This window comes from Canis aureus, chromosome 5, assembly GCF_053574225.1.
Source record: "Canis aureus isolate CA01 chromosome 5, VMU_Caureus_v.1.0, whole genome shotgun sequence".
Classification (NCBI taxonomy): Eukaryota; Metazoa; Chordata; class Mammalia; order Carnivora; family Canidae; genus Canis; species Canis aureus.
In genome coordinates this window covers 39,292,237-39,316,525 of record NC_135615.1, presented here as the reverse complement: position 1 = coordinate 39,316,525, position 24,289 = coordinate 39,292,237, and the positions used below count along the sequence as shown (strand labels likewise).

The 24,289-nt window shown below is 40.5% G+C and overlaps 1 non-coding gene across 1 annotated transcript; it reads left to right on the top strand.

The window, feature by feature from the left end:
• The first annotated feature begins 12,922 nt into the window (after positions 1–12,922).
• LOC144314995 (U6 spliceosomal RNA) lies at positions 12,923–13,027 on the top strand. The gene has a single exon (XR_013380818.1). It is a non-coding gene; the product is annotated as a U6 spliceosomal RNA (small nuclear RNA).
• Positions 13,028–24,289: the final 11,262 nt, after the last annotated feature.

Genomic DNA, 24,289 nt, shown 5'->3' with positions numbered 1-24,289 from the left:
AAAGTTTAAAGAATATTAAGCTCACATTTTTAAATCTGATTTTGGTTAATTTGTTTCAGTCATGAATAACAAAAGAAGGAGAACTTGATAATAATGTTGCTGAAAGTTGTAACAAATTCATAATAACTATATAAATAGAATGGATTTTCATTTTTAATTAATTTCTAATTTAATGTTTTGCTATTTCAATAATGAGCATATTTTTGACCTAAGTACTCATTGATTCTAATAGTTATTATTAGCTGCCTGAATATGCCAGCCATGAAACCATTATTTTCCTTCCTTACACTTTATAATTTTACATAATAACAGCCATCAGTAAACTTGGAGCCTTATGGAAGTTCATGAATATCCTTTACATTATAACTATAAATCTGTTCATCATTAATATATTTGGTAATCATTGTCTCTTATTAGGGACATTAGCCCAGTGTAACAAAGATCTTGAGTGTCAAAATAGGGCCAAGTTTCTTCTATGCTTTAAAGGGTGATGACTGTGAAGAGGAGGGGTCAAGATTTGGAGCCATGCCCAGTTTCTGACACACAGCAGAAGACAAACACTGATTGAATGGCTGAGATTAGTGTCTATTGGGTGTCTACTGTGTGCCAAGCAGTCCTGGGTACTTTACATCATTGTCACATCAAATTCCCCCTAGTCCTTGTACATGTGTTTTACTATTCTCATTTTTCCAATTAGGAAATAAAGGTTTGGTTTCCTCCAGCTTGGCTGCATTGCTAGGATTTGAATCCAGATTCCCTTGGCCTTAAATCACAGCTCTTTCCACCACACTTCTGATATCTAAACATATGTATTGCTGAAAGTTACTCACAAACTACGTGATAGGAGTTTGAAACATTCTAGTCACCTCAGTTCAATAGTGAGGAATAACTCAGTGATTTACAGTTCAGTCATTTCTTTAAAGTGAAATCACTTCTGGTGAAAAATGATGCAAGTTTATATTACATTGGAGTTGGCATCAATATCATTTTGAGAAAACATTTAATGGAATCCTAGAAACTGGGGGTCTAAAGGGACTTCAGATTTTATCTAGTCTAATCATAGTGAGAAATTTATATCTTTTGCTCTGATTGGGATCTTGAATATATCAAATTGGAAATTCTTGAGGCATACTCTTTGCTGAAGAAAGAGAAACCGTGGGCAAAATGAATTGCCAGGGAATCAATGGCAAGTAAGGAAGACAAACTGAGTAAGAAACTGAGAAGTGAATTCAAGTGCTTTACTTTCTATCTCCAGGCCTGAAGACCAAAAGAAATAAATATTCAGCTGGTGCTTGACTTGATGATATTTGAGGTCCTTTTAGCCCATGAGGTTCTGGGATAAAACCAAAAGCCTTTTCAAAGTGATGAAAATGATGTTGATGAGAAAATCCAACATAAAACCCCATGAAGCTGAGAGGGTAGGAGAGACGATGTTTAAAAACTTCACATTGGGGGCAGCCTGGGTGGCTCAGTGGTTTAGCACGGCCTTCAGGCCAGGACGTGACCCTGGAGACCTGGGATCAAGTCCCATATCAGGCTCCCTGCATGAGCCTCCTTCTTCCTCTCCCTGTGTCTCTGCCTCTCTTCTCTCTCTTCTCTCTCTCTCTCTCTCTCTCTCCCCCCATCTCTCATGAATAAATAAATAAAACCTTAAAAAAAACCTTCACATTGGTTATGTGTATTCAGCGGAGACATCTGTGATTTGTTATCAAACTGTAATAGTTTGAAGAGTGGCCTCCCAAATATATCTATGTCTTAATCCCCAGAACCTGAAAATGTTACTTTATGTGATCAAAAGGACTTTGCATGTGTGAATAAATTAAGGATGTTGAGATGTGGAGATCACATAGGTGGGTCCCATGTCAACACAACAGTCCTTATAAGGACATTGGAGGAGTCAGAGTCAGAGGAGAAGATGATGTGAGGATGGAAGCAAAGATTGGAGTGATGTGCTCTGAAGATGGATGAAGGAGATCACAAACCAGGGAATATGGCAGCTACTAGAAACTAAAAAAGACAAGGAACAGATTCTCCTTGCAAAGTCTCCAGAAGAAGCAAGCCTTGCAGACTTCTTGACAGTGGCCCAGTAAAAATGATTTTGGACTTCTAACCTCCAGACCCATAAGGCAGTAAATCAGCAGTATTTTAAGCTACTAAGTTGGTGGCACTTTGTTATAGCAGCAGTAGAAACCTAATGCAGTGACTCACTAGCCAGAGCTGAAATCACTGCCTGAGCACTTTTTCCTCAGGATAACCCTTCAAAGAAAAGTGAGTTTTAAAAAGATAAGTCACAGCATTAACACAAAGTCCTTTTATCTGCAGAATTTATGTTATGAATAAGGAGCAGAAATCTTTCCTGACATTTCCCAGTAACACGGTCGGCTCCAGGCTGTCTATGGCCTATTAGTCCACTTGTAAGGACAGTAGGGCTAGTCTTTAACCCTAAGCTCTCCCCCGGATGCAGGGGTGAATTCACAAATCTGGTCTCTGTTCTTATGCTAATCATGTATAGTCTGTCAGGGGAAAGATACATTAAAGGGGTAATTATGCAAATAATTATCTAATTGCCATTATGATCAGGTCTATCAAGTAGAAGACAACTGAGCTGTGATAGCATTAACAAATCTGCTCTAACAGTGTGGATCAGGTCTTTCTTTGGGCAGCAGTAGAGTCTATGGATAGGAAGGTGAGCTCTAGATCCAGCTGCCTAGATTTGAATACAGTCTCTGGCTCTTACAAATCACATGGCCTCTGGAAACATTCCTGCCTTTATGACCCTAAGTCTCCTCTTCTGAAGGTAATCATAATAGTGCCCCCACATAGAGCTCTTCAGTGGATTAAATGAGGTAATACATACAAAATAGCTATAACAGTACCTGGCACATTAGATTTGCTTGACTGAAATTAAGTATTGATTTCTATATTGAGTTTCTTTGTCTGGCCCATTATCATTGTCTACATGAGTAGGGCTAGCCCACCACTCTTAAGTCCTACCTCCACATGTCCACTAAGAAGAATTGTGAGTCCTGCTTCATTAACCCTGAGCTGTAAGCAACCACCTTCTCAGAATATAACCTGAAGGTTATACTCCACGTTGACCTGGGGTTGAGGGTTGGTGAAACAGAAGGACATCTTCGAAGTCCTCAGAGAAGCTCCAGTATCATACAGGATCAGGCACATGCCTATATAATCAAACACCACAAATTCTTCACCTCTAGACTTAGACTATTTGTACAACTTCTAGTTTTATACAATTTGGACTTCTAATCTTGGGAGCCTTCCATCAATAGCCAGCTAAAGGCTTTATACTATCGTAATTCCACTTTCCCTCACAATACTTTAAAAAAAAATGCTATTGTAGAGTGAAATGTAATAAGGCACAGCAGGAGTAGGAATAGATTGCAAACACTTTGGCATATACAAACGAACTAAGATTTTATAAGGATAGATCCAGGGAAGATTAGTCTCAGAAGAGCCTAGATATATTGTGTGAGTCAGCACCACACAAAGAATATAATAACATGGTGATAAACAATGAAGTGATAGTGGATATGTGTGGCTGTAGCTACAAAATTAGAACACACACGCACACAATTGATGAGAGTGATAAGATCAGTCATCATATCTTGGTGTTGTGAAGGCCAAGTGTCGGATTTTAGTTGAGCCAAAACCTACTTTTCTATGCTTCTCCCTATCCCTCAACTATGCCTATCCTGCAATTTAGACAAGTCTTTAGCAGAAAAGCATTAAGCGAAGTACTCAGTGCTGCTAATTTGCTAATTTTTTCCACACTCTTTTGCTGGTTTCTCTTGCTATTACCTCTTTTAAAAATGCCAAACAGATTTTGTGTTGAACAGTAAATCCTGCTTAATACATGATCCATAAGAATTGTTCTTGATGTGACAGGGAAACACCACTAGCTTTCTACTCAAAACAATTTCCAAATGAACATTCATGACTTATCTTGGTACAGCATATGCAATGGGCTTTTCTAGCATTTTTGGCACCAGAGAGATTTGACGATAATGATGCTAAGACCATTGGAAGCATCAGTATTCAGTGAAATGAACCACACCACCATACTTGGCATCCAAAATGAATGTATTTTGTTAGGTCACTCACTTAAAAGAGAGCTCACATTCTCTTTAAAAAATTAGAGATTTCCTTTGGCCAGCCCTATAAATATGAGGTGGAATTAAAGTTTGTCAAGAGTCATTCTTTCCAAATTGCTGTGGCTGTTCTGCCTATGTTTGTGTGAGTGGCACACTCAGAGAGGCAGTGAGAATAATCCCAAAATTATGGATCTGTCTCAATTAATTCCCACTGAAGTGCACAGTGTCTCGGGCCATGTCAGAATTCATATAAGCAAACCTTTAACCTGTGTTCCCTGAATTGATCGCAACATTTAGTGCAAATTTTTAAAATGCATGGTCACGTGGAGGTTGGTGGTGTGGCAAAAAGTGCACTGCATTCAGGCAACATGTTACTTTGCTTCTCTGATTCACAAAATTTGTGTTAGTTAAGACTCCCCCACTCCCCCCAAGTTATAGAGATTCTAGTTGGCTTAAATAAGCATGGAGGATTTGTGTTAAGGACACAGTTGACTTGAAACTCAGGTCAAGATGCAGTCAGTTCTTAAAAGAACTGAACGAGGAAGTTAGGTGGTATTCTCTTTCAAATCTCTGCAGTGGTAGTGTCTGTCAAGAGCAGCAGCTGAATCCAATTCAGGCTCTTTCCTACATATGGAGAACCAGCTTCATTGCATCCCCATTACATCCACTCCAGCCAATTCCTCCCGCTTGAAGTCTGACCCCCACCCCATGCAGTGCCTCCTCCAAGCTCAGAGAAGCCTGAGCAGTTCGTTCTCCTCAGAAGTCTCAGTTTTGACTCTGGAGGCCCCCTTCCATGCTTTTAAGTTTTAAATATTCCAGCCTCTTCTTTTGGTTCCTCCAGCCCTGGGGTGATAGCTGCTTCCCACAGTTGCTACCTTCAAGTCTTCTCTTTTTCTTTTTTTGGTTACCTAGTTGACAACTTTATATAAGTAGTTAACACTTCTTTATACTAGATTATTTCTGTTCAAATAATTGGTGGGTTTTCGTATCCTAGTTGGACCCTGATTGATAGAGGTGTCTGTTATTGAACTACATAATTTCTACAGTTCTACTAGCTTTGAATTTTTCTAATACCCGAATGCACTTTGGTAAATGCACAAGTGTTACACAAGTACAGTGAGAGTAACTGACCATTGATGACAAAGGCCCACACACTAAACATCATGATAAGAGCGTTCCTTTTGTTATCTCCTTTGTCCTCCAAGGCCTGTGATGTGAGGATGTGGGTTTATGGAGAAGAGGACTGAGTTCAGGCAGAAGGCTGGGAAATGATAGAGCCCAAATGGGAGCCTGGTTCTTCACTTGGCTTCTTTCAGTGATCCTAGACTTCCAACATGGTAGAGTGCCGTTACTGTGCCTCGTGCTGGTCCCCCTCAGACTGGAAGTACAGAGACCTGGCTTTTATCTTACTTTATATGTCTACTGCAGTTACTGGCAGAGAAGACCACGCTGAACATCTGTTGACTTGAAATTTGAAACTTGAAGAAACTGATTCAGATATTTTGAAAAGACAGGGATTCCTGAAGAAAAGTTAAGTTCCAGAGCTATCTGGGGCAGTGACTCACACAGATGCAGGACTTGGCATCTACATAGGATAACTGTGCCTAAAGAGGAGAATTCAGTGCACAAATTCAAGTGAGCACTTTGAAACTAATGTCTCAAAGAGCAGGGACCTAAATTCAGAGAGAAAAGTCACTTGTCTGTGACCATAAAGCAACAGGGCATCTCTGGTTTGAACTACCAACTAGCCATGGCAGGAAATTGAGGACACACAATTTGCCTCATTCAAATGTAATTTTTGTCCTAATATGTCCACACATTTTAAAACAATTGGTCCACTTTTACATGGCCATACAGGTGACCCCAATGGCTCTTGCTTTTATAGGGAAACAAATCCTAATTCCTGCAAAGTAATAGCAGTTACCCCAACTATAATAACATTGGCAGAAACTGTTCTAATTAAAAACTACCCAGAGGCTTCATCCAGTTCAGATGCAGCATGTCCTCCTGAGACAACTCTTAATAGTCTCCCTACAATTCAAATGATTTTACTTTGCTACACTTACACTGGTATTGGTATTGTAGTTGGAAATTTAAATATTTCAAATTCAAAACACCAGAATGAATTAGAGAATCAATGAATTTGTCCTGCTTCTCACTGACAATTTCCTGTAATTTTAGGTGCACCAAAATGCTTATTGACAGACAAAGAAAAATAATTAGTTCAAAAACTCTTAGAACTTTCCATATTGAAGCCCTTGGGAAATTATTTGCTTTTTCTAATGTACCCATTTGTTTGTCATTAACAAATGCTCCGGCGCTCAGCTGCTCACATATTTTTTGCAGCTGTTTGCTAAGAGGCTCTGAGAATGTTTCAAGGTTCAACTTAGTGTCAAGCCGTTGAAGGTTCTAAATTCAATTTCTAGGCATAAAGGCCACAGTCTGTCAAGCCTGGTGTTACAGATTTTTTTGGTGATATTTCGATGCAAGAAATTCACTTTTGGGGGGGCATATCACAAATAGATTATATTTTATTATTAGCCTATGACTCTCTAAGAAAAATTGAATGGCCACGAGAATATGAGGTCTTCAGTTTGCATTGCAGTGAAAACTTGATCCTGTGGAAACATATGATTCAATAAAGTTACAAAAATTGGACTGTAGTAAAATATGCAAATCCAAGAAAACTAAAAACCTTAACTAATTTTTCTCAACAATCTGTTTACCCGTGGATATAGAGCAGGACACATAAAATTATAAAACAAATTACAGTTTTGATGGCTGTCTCTCCAAATGCCAAGTGTAAAGTAATAGTCTTCTACCAAAGACTGAAAAACCTTTTGTTGAAAATTGAAAATCTTCACATAAGAACTTATAGACATTTGAGATCCTGCCAGCTAGCACAATTGACTTTAGCCTACACAGCACTTTTTTCTTTAATAAAAAGAAATAAGAATTTAGTTAAGATATTGTGATATTATGGTAGAAAATCTCAAGTACTTTATCTAACATTTAGAGCTTATTAGCTATTAGAAAACACTCCTTTAAGTTTCATTTGGTGCCAAACAACATCTAGCATCTATATCCCTAAAGTCCATAGAACATACAATCCACACCTTATTTGGTTTCACAACTGAATATTTTGATATTATATTAATGAGCCCAATTATTAAAATCATCTTAAAGTGTTTTCACAAGAAAAGAAAATGCCATGTGTTATCAGTTCTTCCTTTTTTCTGCCAACTATCTTGAATACTAGCCTGCTAGAAATTAGTATAATCCCCTATTGAAGCACGGAGTTATCTGTAGACTTCCCTAAAATAGCTACTTCGCAGTAACTATCAAGTACACTCATTGATAAAAAAAAACAAAAAACAAAAAAAAAAACAAAAACATATGTTTTGAGGGGATGCTGTTGCCAAATCAATTAAAAAAGGAAGGTATGAAATCGTCAAAGGCAAATAAAATACTTCTTTTTTCTTGCTAACAGAGGGACATTTAAGATACCAAAAGTTTTAGAGCCCTAGAGTCCAAATGATTAAAATAATTTTCTTTTAAGTGTAATAAGATACAGTAGAATATTGTGTGTGAGTATGTATACCAAGTAAGAAAACCAATATTAACAAAAGCTGAAAGAAATAATTTGAGAGACTTCCAATTTTAATATTCTATGATTCATCAGTATCTTGCCATTATAGACCACATTGCCAATTTGTTCTGAAACTCAACTAGAAACGTGGCACAATTAGGTAGGTAAACAAATCATTTCCCAGTAAGATGCTGACTCACTAAATCTCTTGTTATGAAAAAAAAATCCCAAATTGCCAATTTCATAATTTGACGATTACTGAGTTTCTGTTTTACAAAGAGGTCAGGTGACCCTTCAGTTAGGTCAAACTGCCACATGCATGTACCACTTCCCCACTGCCCACCTCCCCACCAGTCACACAGACACCCACATACACCTCATATGCTCCTCCTCCCTGGGGGACAGTCTTTTATTGGATGATAAGACACATTTTAGCCTGCTGCTTAAATGAAATGCTTTTGGTTTTGGTTTGTTTCTCATTAATGGCTGGCTTAAAGCACAATAACAAAACAATATAAGAGAGGGATTTTCAATAACACTGCCAAACACCCCTGCCAAAACAAAACAAAACAAAACAAAAACTGTTATTGCACCCAATTCTCCCAGTTAAGAACACAGACATCACATACGTGGATCATGCTTGTTCATTTACCGCTTCAAGTTTGATACTCACAGTGGGCCCCCTGTAAAATTTAATGGGTTCCTGAAATGGAAGAAAAAAGGAAACTTAACATTTCCTGGGCACCACTGTCCAGGCAGGCATTGAGGTGCTTCTGCATATGCTCTCAGTTAATGAGCCCTCCTTCTGACAATCCTTGGAGACTGGAATGATTGTAATATCCCCCATTTTACTAATAAGGAAGCTGGGACTCAGAAACGAAATGCCTGCTCGATATTGATAGTAAGTGGCCTGGATCTGAGGTATTTTTTGTTGTTATTGTTGCTTTAAGAAAATTGAAATCTGATTCTTGGACCAGTGGTCTGCTGGGAAGATACAAAATGCTGCCCAAAGGGGTAAGTAGGCAGTGGGCATTGTGGAGTATGTAACAACTGATAATTGCTGCCACTAATCATTATTTGGGTCATTATTTTTTGTTAATACTTGCTTTTCTCTTTCCTTATAAGTGCCAAGAGGGAGATGATGCTTGTTTTGTTCATCCTCATTTCCCAGTGCCTTCCACTTATTAGGTATTCATAAAGTATTTGTTGACTATGTAATGTTCTATGTCTCTCCTGCTGGCTTTCTCAGGGTCATCCTCTAAAGAGGTTTACACAAGCACAGAATAATGACTGATAGATACACCCACCACTACACTTCTTCATCATTTTAATCCGTGCCTAACCAATGATCATTATCTTCTAGAAGGACACCTATAGCCAGCTTTTAGCTGATTACCTTCAAATCCACTAGGAGAGTTTTCCAAGTAGAATAATAATATATTTAACAACTATTGAATCTTTACTTATATGGCAAGTACTCTAAGTGTTTTATGTGCACCTTCTTCCTTAATTCTTACTGTAGATATTATCATTGGCCCCCTTTTAAAGATAAAGAAAATGTTGTTTACAGTGGTTAAGTGACTTTTCCTAGAAGGAAGAATGATGAAGAACAAGGCTGGAAGAAAAAGACAGGAAAGACAAACAGCTGTTCTGGGAATGAAGGAGAGCCCAGGACTGTGGAGATGCAAATTCTTCTGGACTTGGCAGCACAGCTTTCTGACCGTTTCCTGTCTCCCTCCCACAGCTGCCTTGGGGGAGGACATGCTCACAGGGAAGTGCATTCTTGGTCTTTTCCTCCAGCCTACCTACCTACTATTTGGGCTGCCTTCAACCTGATGCCTCAACTCTTCGTGAAGTTGTTCCCTTTTTCATAGAGTGACCCAAGGAGCAACTAAAGCTGTGGAACCTTCAGGGCATTGCCAAGCATGACCACATTCCCCTGGAGCCTCTGATGCTGGCCAACCTTGTGCTGAGCTCTACCCAGATGTGGAGAAAACCACCTGTGGAGGACTCAGACATGTGCTGTGAGGTCTGCCTGTGGAAGAAAGGCCCAATGACCTTAACTTCACCACTGATTCTACCGATATTCCAGGCATCTGCTTGTAAACATTTTTCTCTGCAATTGCCTTTCTTTCCATGAGATAGATGATGTCTGGGAGGTACATGTACTGATGCATTGAGCTCCCTGGTTCAGGCTCAGCTGGGCTCCTACAACATCTGGATCCACTATCAACAATGGTCACCTTTACTTATAAGATGAAAGCCATTGTGTTTTGTTTCTTTATTACTGCATAATGAATGCCCCAAATTTCGTGGCTCAACACAATGACACATATTATTACATGTGATTCTGATGGCTGACTGGGTGGTGGCTCTATGATTTTGCTGTTATTCTTGTTTTGATTCTCTCACACAACTGTCATCAGATGGGACCAGGGCTAGTGTCCTGAGTGGCTTCATTTGCACCCTTCCTTCTTTCCTTCTCCTTCAAAACAACTTCCCACATACCCTCTAGATCTCAGCAGATACCCCAGACTCCAGGAATGGATCCCTTCCCTTATACCCTGAACTTCTCCTTCAAAACTTGCATCACATGTGTGATGTCTGGTTAGTTGTCTATCACCCCCACCCCTGCGGTGGATTGTGAGTTTCATGAGGGTAGGACCATCCCCATTTATTCATCTTTGCATCTTCTTTCGTAAATAGAGCATATTAAGTGTACAGTAAATACTTCAATGCATGAATGAATGACCACTTGGAATCCATCTTTTAGTGTTCAGGGGTTATCCTTTCTCCTGAATCCCAAACAGTTTTTCTAGGCTCTATAAAGTAAGTCTACACACATCAAGATGAAGAAAGATGTACTACCTGAATTATCCCAACAATTCAAATGAAGCACTCTATTCTCAATTATTTATAAATTGAAGCTGGTTTGTGAATCTTTTAAGATTATCTGGATAATTCTTTCAATTAGTTTCTGTTCATTTAATTAGAGGTATAAACATAAAAATAAAAATTCTTTTATTTGATAAAGTTGGGGTGCTTTTAAACCTGTATTTCTGCTCGTTAGCTGACATAGTTATAGGGGAACAAGAAAAGCCATGGTCAAGTCTATGTCTGTATATTAAGGCTGGAGGAAATGTTGGTCAATTCTTAAAAAAAAATAAAGTTTCCTAGCTCCTTAACTATGGCACTTTCAAGCTTTGCCTCCATAAATACCTAAGAGGTATTTAATGGAAGTATACTGATATAAATTCTATAATCTACCTTGGGAGAACTGGCTGATGGGAAACTTGACTTATAAGATGCTGTTGCTTTGGTGATCTCAGCCAACCTACTGATTTTTTTTCCCCAAGGGTTTTATTCAGAGAAAGCATAATATAAAAGATAAAGTAAGGCAGATCAACAGTTACTCAAACCACATTAGAAACCAGACTTGTTGAGTTTCTTTACTGGAGACATTTTGATGAGCAGACATCATCTTTAATCTTTATTTTATTGGGGCTGTCTTATTTTCAAGACTTTTTGCGTCTCAAAATTAAACCGTGGTTATTACTTGGACGTTTTTAGAGCTTATTCACTCCAATAGGAATTTTCTTTGAGCTCTGCCTAGGAAATGCACTTCTAGTGCAGCCACGTGAAGCCCAAGCTCAACTTCATAAAAGTAACCATTTCTGTTTATCACTTTCTAATTATGAAATACCCAGCTAAGAAGAAGGTACATAAACCGAGTGTCAGATGCCTCTGCCTACCTGATCCAGAGTTGCCTGTGCTCCCCTGCTTCTGTATGTGGTTTAATGTCACTATCTTCACTATTATACTTTCTTCATTGTCTTTTTTCCTTCTTGGCATTTTTTTCCCCTTACCTCTCCAGGACGCATTTTTTCCTCTATCCTTTGACGATAGGGCAGTCTGTGGTTTTATATTTGGTTTTGTGTCATTTTTCTCATTCCTATTAGGAGTGGCATCAAATGTATTCTTGTACATTTGACTTGTACTTACAGGAATTTAGGGACCTTGTCTATTTTAACTCTGCAAGATCCCCCAGAAACTAAAATAGCATCCAGTTCATCAGAGGAACTCAGCACATAATGGTGCATGAAGAAATGATTATAACACAAGTGAGGGTTGAAATGTGAAAAGCATCTTCTTTACCAACTTTGCAAATATATTGTCAAACAACTTTGCTCTCAGAAAACATTGCATCATTAACTGTTTGTCATTTGTTAACTGAACAGACTGATTTCACGGGTTCTATTGACCCAGTGAGACATTCAACATTGGTTGTTCAGCACCTTGTATCAACTCTGAGAAGTCTGCATTAAGGGAATGGAAAAAGGATGAATTTCAATTTAGGATCCACTTTGAAAGGAAGAGTCTATAAGGCTGTGAGATTGGAACTTGAGTATCTATTTCAGTGTCTCCAATCCAGTTTAGTTTCAAATACCATTAGCCACAAAAAGGGCAGAAAGAGATGTCTCTTTTCCAGAATGAACCCTTGGGCCACAGCCAAAGCTATCACCTCAGATGAAAATAATATGATTTACCACAAGAAAAGTTTCCATCTCCTTTTATCCAGGGTTAGGAATAGGGGACCATGTGTGACAAGTTTGTTCAGGATGCTAATAATGCCATCAGATTCTAAGTCACAGGATGCAAAGTGATGGTCTGAAGACCAAATCTGGCCCACAGATGTATTTTATTTGATCCACACTATTTTTTTTTCATTGAATTAGTTGCCAATATAGAAAGTCAGGAGAATTCTGGTTTTCTCCCCACCACCCCCCTTAAAAGATAAAAAATATAAAAAATTGCACCTACAATCCCAAATTATATTGACAATTAGCTGGTGTTCAAGTTCAAATTCTCACAACTGGCTGCTTCCCTACCATAGCCCCATCACTGCCTGTTTTCACTCTGATACTGGAAAGTTTCAATTTGCCATCCCCTGTCATCCTGCACAGTTTTCTTTCTTATAGCCCACCTACCTCATCTATATATTTTATCTATTTGGGCCCTGCATGTAACTGCCATCTTGAATGTCACAAATGCTATTGTTAAATTTCCATCCTTCTGAGAGTAAATATTCAAGTGTTCTGACTACGTCTCTACGTTCATCATTCCATATCAGCTGGCTGATTCCATTTGTTCCTCTGAAACTTCTGTGTATGTGTGGTCCCTGAAGATATGGAGGTGGAATCAGAAAAAGGACAAGTTGTGTGCTCCCTTCAACAGCACATACTAAAATTGAAACGACACAGACGAGATTAGCATGGCCTCTGCACAAGGAGAAAATGGACAAGGTGGAGTGAAAACATCAGTTATTTCTGGGACTCTGAATATGTAGGGTTGTCAAAAGAAGAGGAAAACTAATCTAAATGTGTATAATGCCCATCATTATAACAGCACAGCTTATGTATTTATGTATACAACTAGTGCTATATATACATATATATGTATACATTCACAAAATCACTTATACTGTCCCCTTAGGGACATGTAAGGGGGTTTTTTAAAGTTAATTTTAGCTAAACAATTTTTTCACTGATTTCCTTAATTTTTTTTACTACTGTAGTACCTGAATATTATAAGTATAAAATTAGAAATTAACAGTAAAATGTATATGACTTCTAACAGATTTACACCCACAATACATTGACAAATGAAAACAAAATAACACAAACAATAAAAGCTGAGTGGCTAACACCAACTTAACATGACAGTTGATGCTGCTTTACTGAAACAAGCACTACCAGCAAAAGGACACTTACTGTATGATATGGGTTCTCTTGATGAAATCATACTGTACAAGGACTTAGTGCCTTTTCTGAAATCCTTGAAGCAAGACGTAATAGCCAATTTTGAATGTTTCTTATTTTAGAAAGAGGCAGTACACAATAAATGCACTAATATTTTATAGTATAACATATGAATATTCATAGTAAATGGGATAATTAAAAACTATAAATAGCCTCATGTCAGCCTGGGTCAGGTTTCATACCAAATAAGTTTGTCACAAACTTACCAAAAATGTCTGGGTCATTTAACAAGTCCTACAGCCTTGAGAGCATTGTTCAATTTCAGTGATCTCAACCATGAAATAATTTAATTACTTTAGAGTAACTAACTAGCCCATGACCTGCAGCCAGAAAGAAAGCCAGAGTGTTTATGCATGGCCAGCAGAAGTTGCAGGATAAATACTGTAGTTATGATCGGTGTGTTCCTTTATTAAGTAGGTATATGCCATGTACAGTGCCACACCATAGATTGAAACAGGGACCCAGAGATAAATGAAGCCACTGTCTGCACTCAGGGAGCTCCCGTTCAGCCCTGCAGATGAACCCCTTGTGGAGGCCGAGAAAATTAAGGCCATTCCACTTTGAGTTCAGTGTTATCACAAGTGCAGCCATCCCAGGCCCCTGTGAATAAGAGCTGAACTTTACCTTACTTCAGTTACAGGAAGAAAACAGCTTGCAGCTTAACGTCCTAGAAAGCCCTTATTAGAATAAGAACAGAGCCCAAGCCAAGGGCAGGAAGCCCCTATTAGAATAAGAACAGAGCTCAACACCCTTGAAAGCCCCATATCAAAATGTAAACAGAACTTGAGAAATTCCTCCAGCCCTTCCGAAGATTCCCTAGACCAGCCTATAAAAACTAAGCTGAAACCCACCTCGGGGTCCAAGTCCCTGCTCCGCTGTGTCAGGTATACTTGGACCCAAGCTCGAGCTTGTAAATAAACCCTCGTGTGTTTACATCGGTGTCGGCTCCTTGGTGGTTTCTCGGATTCGCAATCTTGGGCACAACAACCTGACAAATGACTATTAAAAATAGTGATAATACTTGTGTGTGGAAAAGACAAATTGATGCCCTAAACTGGGGGAAATTAGTGCATCCTTTCTTGGTCAGTGATACTGGCCAGGGAGGGTTTTGAAGGATGAATAGGAATTCATAAGACAGTGGGATATTATCAAAGTTGATCTAACCTTTTAGAGACAAATTAAATAATATTGTAGAGGGCGCTTTAGGAGAAATCAATTCTCTTTTGATGTTTACCAGCTGAATCATTTCTAGTCTCTTCTGAGCCAATGGCCAACCCAATCTTAATGCTCCCCTGCACCTGTCGTGAAGGCTGAGTACATCAGTTTGTGGAATCTCTCTTCTCTCAGTAGGGAAGAACATGCAGTTCTTAGACCCTGCTTTGGTCCTTTTTGCTTTCTAACATTGAAAATGCTAAGTGAACAAGATTCTTATCGATTTATTAAGACATTTGCTGGGTTCCCTAAGACATGTGGCTTCTCCACCCTGTCCTTCCTTCCTGTAACCCCCCACCCCGAACCAGTTCCTGTCAGTGGGAACTTGAAAATTCATAAACTTAATTTTTTGAGGCTATTCTAACTCTTGAATTTTTCATTGGTCAGCTTCCCTGCCAAGGAATGAATAAATGAGAGTAATCCCTTCAGTGCGTATGGCAACACTGCTGGTAGCTGGCTGGCTCACACAGAGGGCTCTGTGGCACAGTTGAGATTCATCACAGGCTCCACAGAAAGACTGGTGATTAGCATAAATTTAAATAAAGTTTCTCTAAATCTCTGTTCAGCATATATTGATCAGAGAGGCAGCAGAGAAATGGGACCACACTTTTTAGAAGGCCTTTTGATGATCATCTAATGTGACTGTACATGTCCCCAAGCAGCTCTTAGAATAAACATCCAAATTTATGTAGTAGACTCCTGAGTCCCTGAGGGGAATCCAGGAAAGTGAATTGTCTTATCTTGTACCACACATGTGTAGTGCCACTTGGGTAACCCTTTCCATTGGCACCACACCCATCCCTGAGGATCCTCCCTAATCTCTCCTAGAATTCCAGGAAGAGGGCTTCCGAAGAAATAAAGATCCCCACATTAACATTTCTATTCTGAATCAAAGGAGGCTCATTCCCAAACCTCCACCCCCACCCCCAACCCCCTTCAATATTTTCTGAAAAGGGAATTGTGAGGCTGACTTGCTGGCTGATGAATTTCTTTCAGATTGGATACTCTGCTTGGTGCTCGTGGTAGAGAGATGAGAGCATCAGCATCCCTGACTCACATTCTAGATTTATCACCAGGCATTGCGGTTTTTGACTGAATTCCCAGTGTTAAAATGACAGTTGCATGATGGTTTCTCCCGTGTTCGCTTCAAGAAGCTCAGCAGTGTGATGTGTCAAGTGCCAATCCTGCCCAAACAGCCCAGTTTAGGGGGGGCTCAAGTGATTATGAAAGACAAAGGAGTGGCTTTACTTGGTGACACATTCATGTTACAGCTAACAGAGGGGCTGGAGAGCCGGTGTGGAATCTGTAACTCAAGATCTGTATTTTCGCATCTCAATCAGTGATCATCTTACTGCTCTCTTTACAGTTTGTGGTATGGCTCCCCTCACCACATTCACACCTGTCTGAGCAAAGGCTTGCATAATGCAGTGTGGTTTAAAATGTGTGACAACTTCATCCAGATCTTCAGAGCTGGCCCATTTGTCTTTGATCTCGAAGCCAGTCAAGAAGAGCAAGTATGTCTATTTCTAATTCTAGCTGTGTGTAAGCTGGGGAGAGACAAAGCTCTAGGAAAAAAAAAAAAAGATAAATTTTCTCTACAGTACTTTGTATTTGTCTCATATTTTTACAGTTTAAGCATGTTTTCAATCCAGAGTAGTGTAAATGAAGAAGACAAGGGTGGGGTGAAGTGATGAAAAAAGCCCTGAAGACTTTATTATTTCATTGATTAGGGAAAATGCAAATATAATTCGACTCTTCTGTGTCACATTGTTTCATATGTACCTACTCTGAAATGCTGTTAATGGAGAAGCAGGATTTTTCTCAGGGTTCTGGAGGAGTCTGGGGTATGATGTGGGTGGGGGAAGGGCTCTGGAAGACCAGAAGAAGATGGTTTTGGAGAAGTATGTGGCAAGGCCAGGTGATGGGGAATCTTAAGAGCTTCAGCCTAAGGGGGTTCAGTTTTTTCTTGAAGGTAGTGGGAAAATATTGAGGGATTTTAAATAGTGACACTTTTAAAAAAACATTTTATATATATATGTGTGTGTGTGTGTATCTGTGTGTATATATATATGCACATGTATACATACATATATACAGATGCAATGATTATTCTGCTTTTCAATATAACATTTATCATAAGTGTTTTCCAAATTAATACAAGTGTAATTTTAATGCTAGTCTGCTAAGAAAACTTACCTTAATTCCTCAACTGCTAAAATTCTTATCATTTCATCATATATTTTTAATGACTCACTCACTTCTCTATCCATTCAGACTATGGTGCCCTTGGGGTCAACGACCTGGTCTTCTTTGCATTTAACATTTAACATCTGAAATAGAGGTTGATATAAGCCAGGCATCTTCCCACGGTATATTCCAAAGATTTTGAGGATTCTCTTTCAAATATTTTTCAAGGCTTTCCCCTTTGCTTCTTTAAGTAGTCAGCTGCTGTGCTATCCTCAGCCCTATGGATATTCAAATGACCAACTACCAGTTTGAATAAACTCCAGAATTGGTTCTGACTTCTAACCCATGATAGGCATGCAGCTAAGGACTTGATAAACAGAAATGAAACTTTTCTGTCCCCCTACTCACACAACGTACAAACTGTGCAAATGTAAATCTGATTCACGTGATTAAATAACAGCTTAGCAGTGTGGTCACTCAATTCATTTTGACCTCTCTGAATCCATTAGTCTAACTTTACAAGCGAGAGATTCATCTTTGATTTTTTTGTACCATGTCCTGGGTCTGATGCAGAGAGTGTAGCTGTGTCGAGGTGAAACCAAGCTCCTTTCTTATAAAAAACAGGGAGTTGCCCATGGCTTCTTCCAGTCTTCTCCTTCTCGTTTTTTCTGTTTAATTTACAACACGTGCGTGATCTGGGCCACACCCCCCCCCATACAACAGATGGTAACTCAATCCATAAAAATCGACCCTAATCTCTCCCAGAATCCTATGGAGAAGTCTCCAAGAACAATAAAGATTCCCCACATTTCTGGCTCTGAATCAAAGCAGACTCACTTTCAGGTCCCAATAAATTCATTCTGAAAAAAGAAAAGCCACACCAGGAGGAACTGGTAAAAAAAGAAAAAAAGAAAAAAAAAAGAAAAGAAAAAAATTTCCCCTTGCTCAATTTACAAGAACTGAGGAGACATCTATTCCAAAAAAGAAAAAAGAAAGAAAAAAGTCCACAAGCTGTTGGAGGGACAAATGATGATGCTGGAGAAAGGAGACATATAAATTAATTCTTGCACTGGCTGAGGAAAGGTAGCGTTAATAGAGGGAAGAGAATCTCAGAAAGGGAAATTAAAGCCAACATGCTTCTGGCTTCTTGAGGAACCCCCTGAGTCAACTATTACCTACCAGCGGCATTAGGGAGCGAGTTGTCTGAACTTCTCTTACTTCACGGGGGAAAAAGGGAAGAAAACTATGTGACTCTATCATGAGGGCTAGAAATTAGCCTGGGCAAAAATTGCCAAGAAAGTGGGAATGGAAGAGAAACAAAGAGTACTAATAAGCAATAATAAAACAGTTATCTTTGACCGTGATCGCTAAACTGGCTCATGGAATCACTGTCTGGATCCAGAGTGTGCTTGGGGATTTCTTTTGTTCCTTCCTCCTTCCTCTTGCTCCTTCTTCCCTTTCTCCCTTCCTTTCATCCAACAGGTAAACAGCTGCTCTGCAGTGGCTACTATCCCAAACTCTGGGAACATAGAATAAGACATCCAGGTCACAAGTGACATTAATTCATACAAAGAGGGAGAAATTTTCTCACCAAACTTCTCAGGAAGGGAGCTGTATTTGTTTTTTGGGGGAAAAACCATTCTCAATAGATGAGTGGGTTAGAAAGTGACACCCTGGCAGGCCTAAGACTGCATGTGTACAAAGCCAAGAAGGAGATTCTTTGATATGCTGGAGAGTAAGAGGGGAAGCGGGATGGAGCGGCCAAGGAGGTGAAAGTTTGCACTCCACAGTGTGACTCTTCAACGAAGTTCCAAAATGCTCAGTGCAAATTTCAAGGGAACACCAGTAAATGGACTGAGTTCTACTCTTGGATGTCACAGAGCTCAACAGACATAGATAGGATGCAAGGGTCAGCAGAGGCCAGAGAGAGACCAAAGAGAAAAATGAGCAAGATGTCATAGGAAAAGACAAGCATCAGCATAGGCCATGTCACTGGAGTTCAGGCTGAATTTGAACAGATCTGCAAGACTTAGAGGCTTCTAGGCAGCATTGGGGCTTTACATTCAGTTGGTTATAGGAGGACATCAGAAAGTTCACAAACCCATTATCTGAGGATAGAAGAAAAAATACACTGTAAAGCAACCCACCAAATGGTGGATCAAGAGCATTATACACGGAATGTACTGTATATCATGAATCGTTGGGGCCCAGGGGCCTCAAGTATCCACGCACCCAGAGATGATCTTCAGAGAAATCCGTGAATGCCCTGAAATTACATGCAAAATATTAGTGTTTATCCCCCAAATAGTTACCAATGGAAGTAGCATTTATGGAATATTTACTATGTATTTTTGTGCTACCAGCTTAATCCATAATCATTTCATGTTCACAACAACTCCATAAGAAAGAAATAAACCTAAAAATCAGGGACTTTGTGCAACCTCCAAAGGTAAGTAGCTGAGTACAGGTGTGAACTCAGGTCCAAATTAATAGCCTGCATGCTCAGCTGGGTCCCACTCAGGTGCCCTCTGAACTTTGCTGAGTCGAGTCAGATTTTGTTACCATTCTGAACGTTGTTTCTACATAGAGAAAAAGATTAGAAAAATCAGTACAGTAGATATAAAGGTCTCCTTTTGACAGTCGGAAACACTGACTTCAGACTGGACAGGTTCACTCTGTGGGTTTGCACCCTGGTCTTCCACTCCACCAACCTGTTACCCAGTCCCAAAAAAGCAGTAGAAGAGTCTCCAAGAGGCCAGGTTAGTGGCCTCTTGAGCTGGAGAAGAGTCAGCAAGAAGGCCAGTTGAACTACTGTCATGAGATCCTCAAATCAAATTGCAGTTTGAATTCTGCAAAAGAGGGGGCCCCAGAGATGTGGCTCTATTGCTGGACATAGAGACCCATACAACATGCAAAAGCCCCAGCAGAGAACAAAGTCCCTGGAGACTCCTGACCCTGAGCTTATCAACTCTACTGACAGAATAGCCATCGCGCTGGCTACAGATTTCAGTCATTGCACCTGCTCGACCCTGCCTGGTGTCCCTTCAGCTCCCCGTGGCGACACATCAGCAGGCCAGACGTGCCACTCCCTGGGAAGAACAAAAGGAACTGCAGCTGAAATATACCCTCCTTGCAAACAAGTCTGCGCCAGTGCCTCGAGTGGTGGTGGGTGCCCCTGAGGTGAGCAAACCCCAGAAGCCCCAGGAGGCAAGCACAGGGCCATTCACATACAGGGAAGGCCTATGGAGACCCCTGTTGGAATTTCATGACCAAGCAAAGGGAAGGAGGAAATGAGGGGCTGGATTATCTCCTTAGGACCCGATTGGCCAGGACTGATTAGAGCGGCATACTGCTCACCTTTGCTTCGTTGGAAGAGAAGCACGGTGCATTTTTAATGCAAAGGAATAAAAGATAAAGCAGAAGAATCCTTGTAAAAGAACCACCACAAAAGGAGAATGGTCCTGTCTGCTTGAGGGGAGAGGATGACTTGTTATAACTTCAAACCCTTGTCGAGGTAACACCTGAAGACACTTAAGAACCGAGCGGCAGCGTTGTTGGCCATTCGGCACGTACTTAACGGCGGCGTGATGGTTGAAGGAAAAAGAAAGCAAGCTTCTATAAATTGTCCTCAGTGAGTAGCTAAAGAGATAGAGCTACCTCTAGGACCGTGGTTCTCAAAATCCAATAGCAATGGCAGAAGCTGAGAACTTGTTAGGAATGCAAACTTGGGGCGCCTGGGGGGCTCAGTCAGTTAAGCATCTGACTCTAGGTTTTGCCTCAGGCCATGATCTCAGGGTCATGAGATTGAAGCCCGTGTAGGGCTCCCTGCTCAGCATGGGGTTGGCGTGAAATTCTCATCTCCCTCGCCCTCTGCCTCTCCCACCCCCCCAATCATGCGCTCTCTCTGTCAAATAAATAAATAAAATCTAACCAAAGAAAGAAAGAAAGAAAGAAAGAAAGAAAGAAAGAAAGAAAGAAAGAAAGAAAGGAAAACGAAAACAAGATATGCAAATTCTCAGGCCCCATCCCGAGACTTAAACCAGAAACCCTGAGGCTGGGACCCAGCAATCTGTTCTAACAGGCCTTCCATGGGATTCCGATGTTTGCCTTTGCCGAAGTTCGATAAGCTCTGATTTAGAGCATAATAGAAAAGACTGACTCAGGATCAGGTTACAGACTGAGGTCCCACCTTGGACACTAATTCATGGGAAAGCTTTGGGCAACGTTCTGAAACCCTCTGAGCTCCAACTTCATCCTCCTACGTGAGAATAACGGTGGTAACAGGGCTCCGCAGAGGAACCTAAGCATGACGTGGTTAGCCTCAGTCACTGCTCACTCAGCAAATGCTAGCTTCTGTTGGGGTCATTCCAAGGATCCGAATTGGATCACTTCACACCAACCAAATGTTTGGGCAGCTGTTCCTGTTAAAGTAGCACCACATCTAAGCATTATTTCCTCCTCTTTAAAAAGCTTTTCTTTTCTTTTTCTTTTTTTTCCAGATAGTAGACTACCTGCTTCAGAACTAATGGGTGCATCAGTAAAAAAAATACAAATTATCTAGTGCTCATATCAGACCTACTGCCTCTGCATCTTGTGAAGTGTGGGCTGGGTATCTGCAAGCTCAAAATTGTTCCCTGAAGATGCATCTGCAGAGTAAGGTTCAAGAATCATCGATTAAAATAAGATAAGACTCAACTTGGCTGGGGCTTAGCCTTCACAGACACGCTCCTACAGGTTGAGCCAGAGGAGGCAGACACGTTGCTTCAATGTTACACAATACGTAGAACCAAGAAGTAAAACTTTCTGAACTTCGCTCCCTCTGTTCATCACCCTTACCTGTGGGGGCTGATAAGCTACTGGCTGTATTTCTCTTAACTGGCCAACCTGGAATCCAGCCCATTTTACTGACGTTGGAGGGAAAATATTGGTGGTGGTAGCAGAAGAGAACTGCGTGATTTGGAACTCCTGACTGTACAGTATGCTTTAAGCAGAAACTTCTGGAGTTTTGTTTTTCCAGGAAGACGTGATACTTCTTTGAGGAGTTCAGGATCTGTTTGAATGGGCCCAGCTCAAAACTTGGGTTGGTTTTCATTTTGCTTTGTTTCTCTTTCTCCTACTCCTACTAAGACTGCCAGTTCGTTGGCTGTTCTCCTGGAACCTCTGGTTTGAGAGGAGAGAATGGCTATTTGGCACACTCAGGATGTGCTTTTTGTATAGAAGGCAGGAAGAAGGGAGTGGGAGGAAGGGGCTTTGAACGCGAGTCACCCAGGCTAGCCCACACCAAGTCACCAGTCTGTGTTCTCTAAATCCTCTTAGTGATGTATCCATGTAACCAACACAGAATTTAAAGTATAATATCCATAAATGACAATAGTAGCTGACATGTAAGCCTCCCTGGGACCTAGGAGTTTTACATGTATTCTCCCACCAAAAATCTCACAAGAATCATAGGGATGATAAGGGGTACTAATAGTGTACCCCTTTGAGGAAGAGAAAATTGAGGCACAGAGAGGTTCAGAAGCTTTTCCAGACTCACAGCCAGTAAAGTGCAGATCTGAGTTTGAACCCAGGCAATCTGACTGACGTCACAGCTCTAAATCCTAGAGACCCAAAGAGTAGTTCCAGCATGTTCCAGGACCTTGTGAGACCTCACCCCAGACCTACGTAATTAGACTGCATTTTCACAGTGATTTGTGGGCACGTGAAAGTTTGAAAAATATTTCTCTGAAGCACATGCATTTTTCCCAGTGTCTTTCAAGTATCGTCAGCATCAAAAGCATTTGTGGATGCTGCTCGGCTGTGTGGATTTCAGACCCACCAGAAGCTCCATCTTCAGCACATTCCCTAGGTAATTGTTTGGCGTGCTTAATTTCGAGAATCACTACTTTTGGTTCTTCTGCCTCTGTCCTTTGCTCGGCAGTCAAGAGTTGGAACCAGGAGGTCACACTGGACCAGGAGAATGCTCTCCCTACAATGAAGACAAAAAGGAATGTGGAGAATAGCCCAGGCAGCCAAATGAGAGTGTCAAAGGGAGTCAAGAGACTCGCTCTCCCTTGACTTCAGTAGTATTGAAACTCAGACTGTTCCATTAAGCTTTTTTAATTTCATTTTTTTCTTCTGTTTTTTAAAGAATGCCTTTGTGAAAACCTGTACCATTTCTGCCATTTACTTCAAGGCTGGTACTCAGGTTATTTCTTTTACCCTGGACTTGTTTACATAATATTTTCCTCCCCCACCTGCCTAAAAATGGGAAGTGGAGTCTCAATACATTTCACAACACTCCAGAGGAAGTTACCATGTTGGGAAAGGTACCAAGCTGAGGAAGTTCCCTTGCTGATCAAGTAGACATGGTCATCTGATACACTGATGCGGACCACTATGATACTGGTGTCATTAAGGATAATTCAGAGAGGGAGATCAGTGACAGTGCTGGTCAGGCATTTGTGTAAGCTCTCTGTTGACACTACAGAGACCCCAAAGGTGGGAAAGCAGCAGAACATCAAGCGGGATCCTTGAACCATGGGTTGTAATTCTGTTCAAGCATGAGCACATGGCACTAGCTACCAACGTGCCTCTAGGGAAGTTGCTTCACTCTTTCAAGCCAGGGTTTTCCTGTTGGTTCAACGAGTGGGTTCTTCAGGTGCTGCAATTTCAGCAATCCAGAGGGCCTGGGCAGGTAACATAAATGAGGGAAGTGAGTAACAAGTCTGGCAGAAAAGGAAGCCGCAGAGGTTGTGTTCCTTCTGAGCCACACCTGTCCAGGTCTTCCTGAACCTCTGTTCCAGCCACACCAAATACAGCCACAGATTAATTTAACCCAAGATGGACTATCTGTAGGCGGCCTGCCAGCATGTAGCCCGAACTGGTAATTTAGAGTTACACTCTAAATTAGCCTTCGGCGATTTCCGTCCACTTCCTGTTGGGATGCAGGCAGAATGAGAAGTTTGAGGGGACCCACCTGGAGAGGTTCATGATCTCAATCCTGTTTCTTAAACTTAGCACAAGTGGCAAATTGCTTAGCTTCCCAAGGACTAGCTGAAGATATCCTGCCAACGAGGAACTCACATTATTGACCTAAAGTCAATGTTGCTGAAGGAGAGCTCCTGAAGATGTGAGGTGAAGCTTCTGAAAAACTTCAGGTGCAGGGATATGGGGAGTGGACGGGTCCCTTTTTTTTCTATAGGAAATGGGAGAAAGGGAGGTTAGGATTCTAGATAATGTATTCCTAAAGTTATGTTACTTTGCAGCAAAAAGGAAAAATGGTGTGTGCTTAGTATACATATTTTATGACTTATTTTACTTGATTTTTCCTGTGCTTATAAATATCTATATTTGAAAACTATTACATACTCAGTTTCACTTGGTTTTAG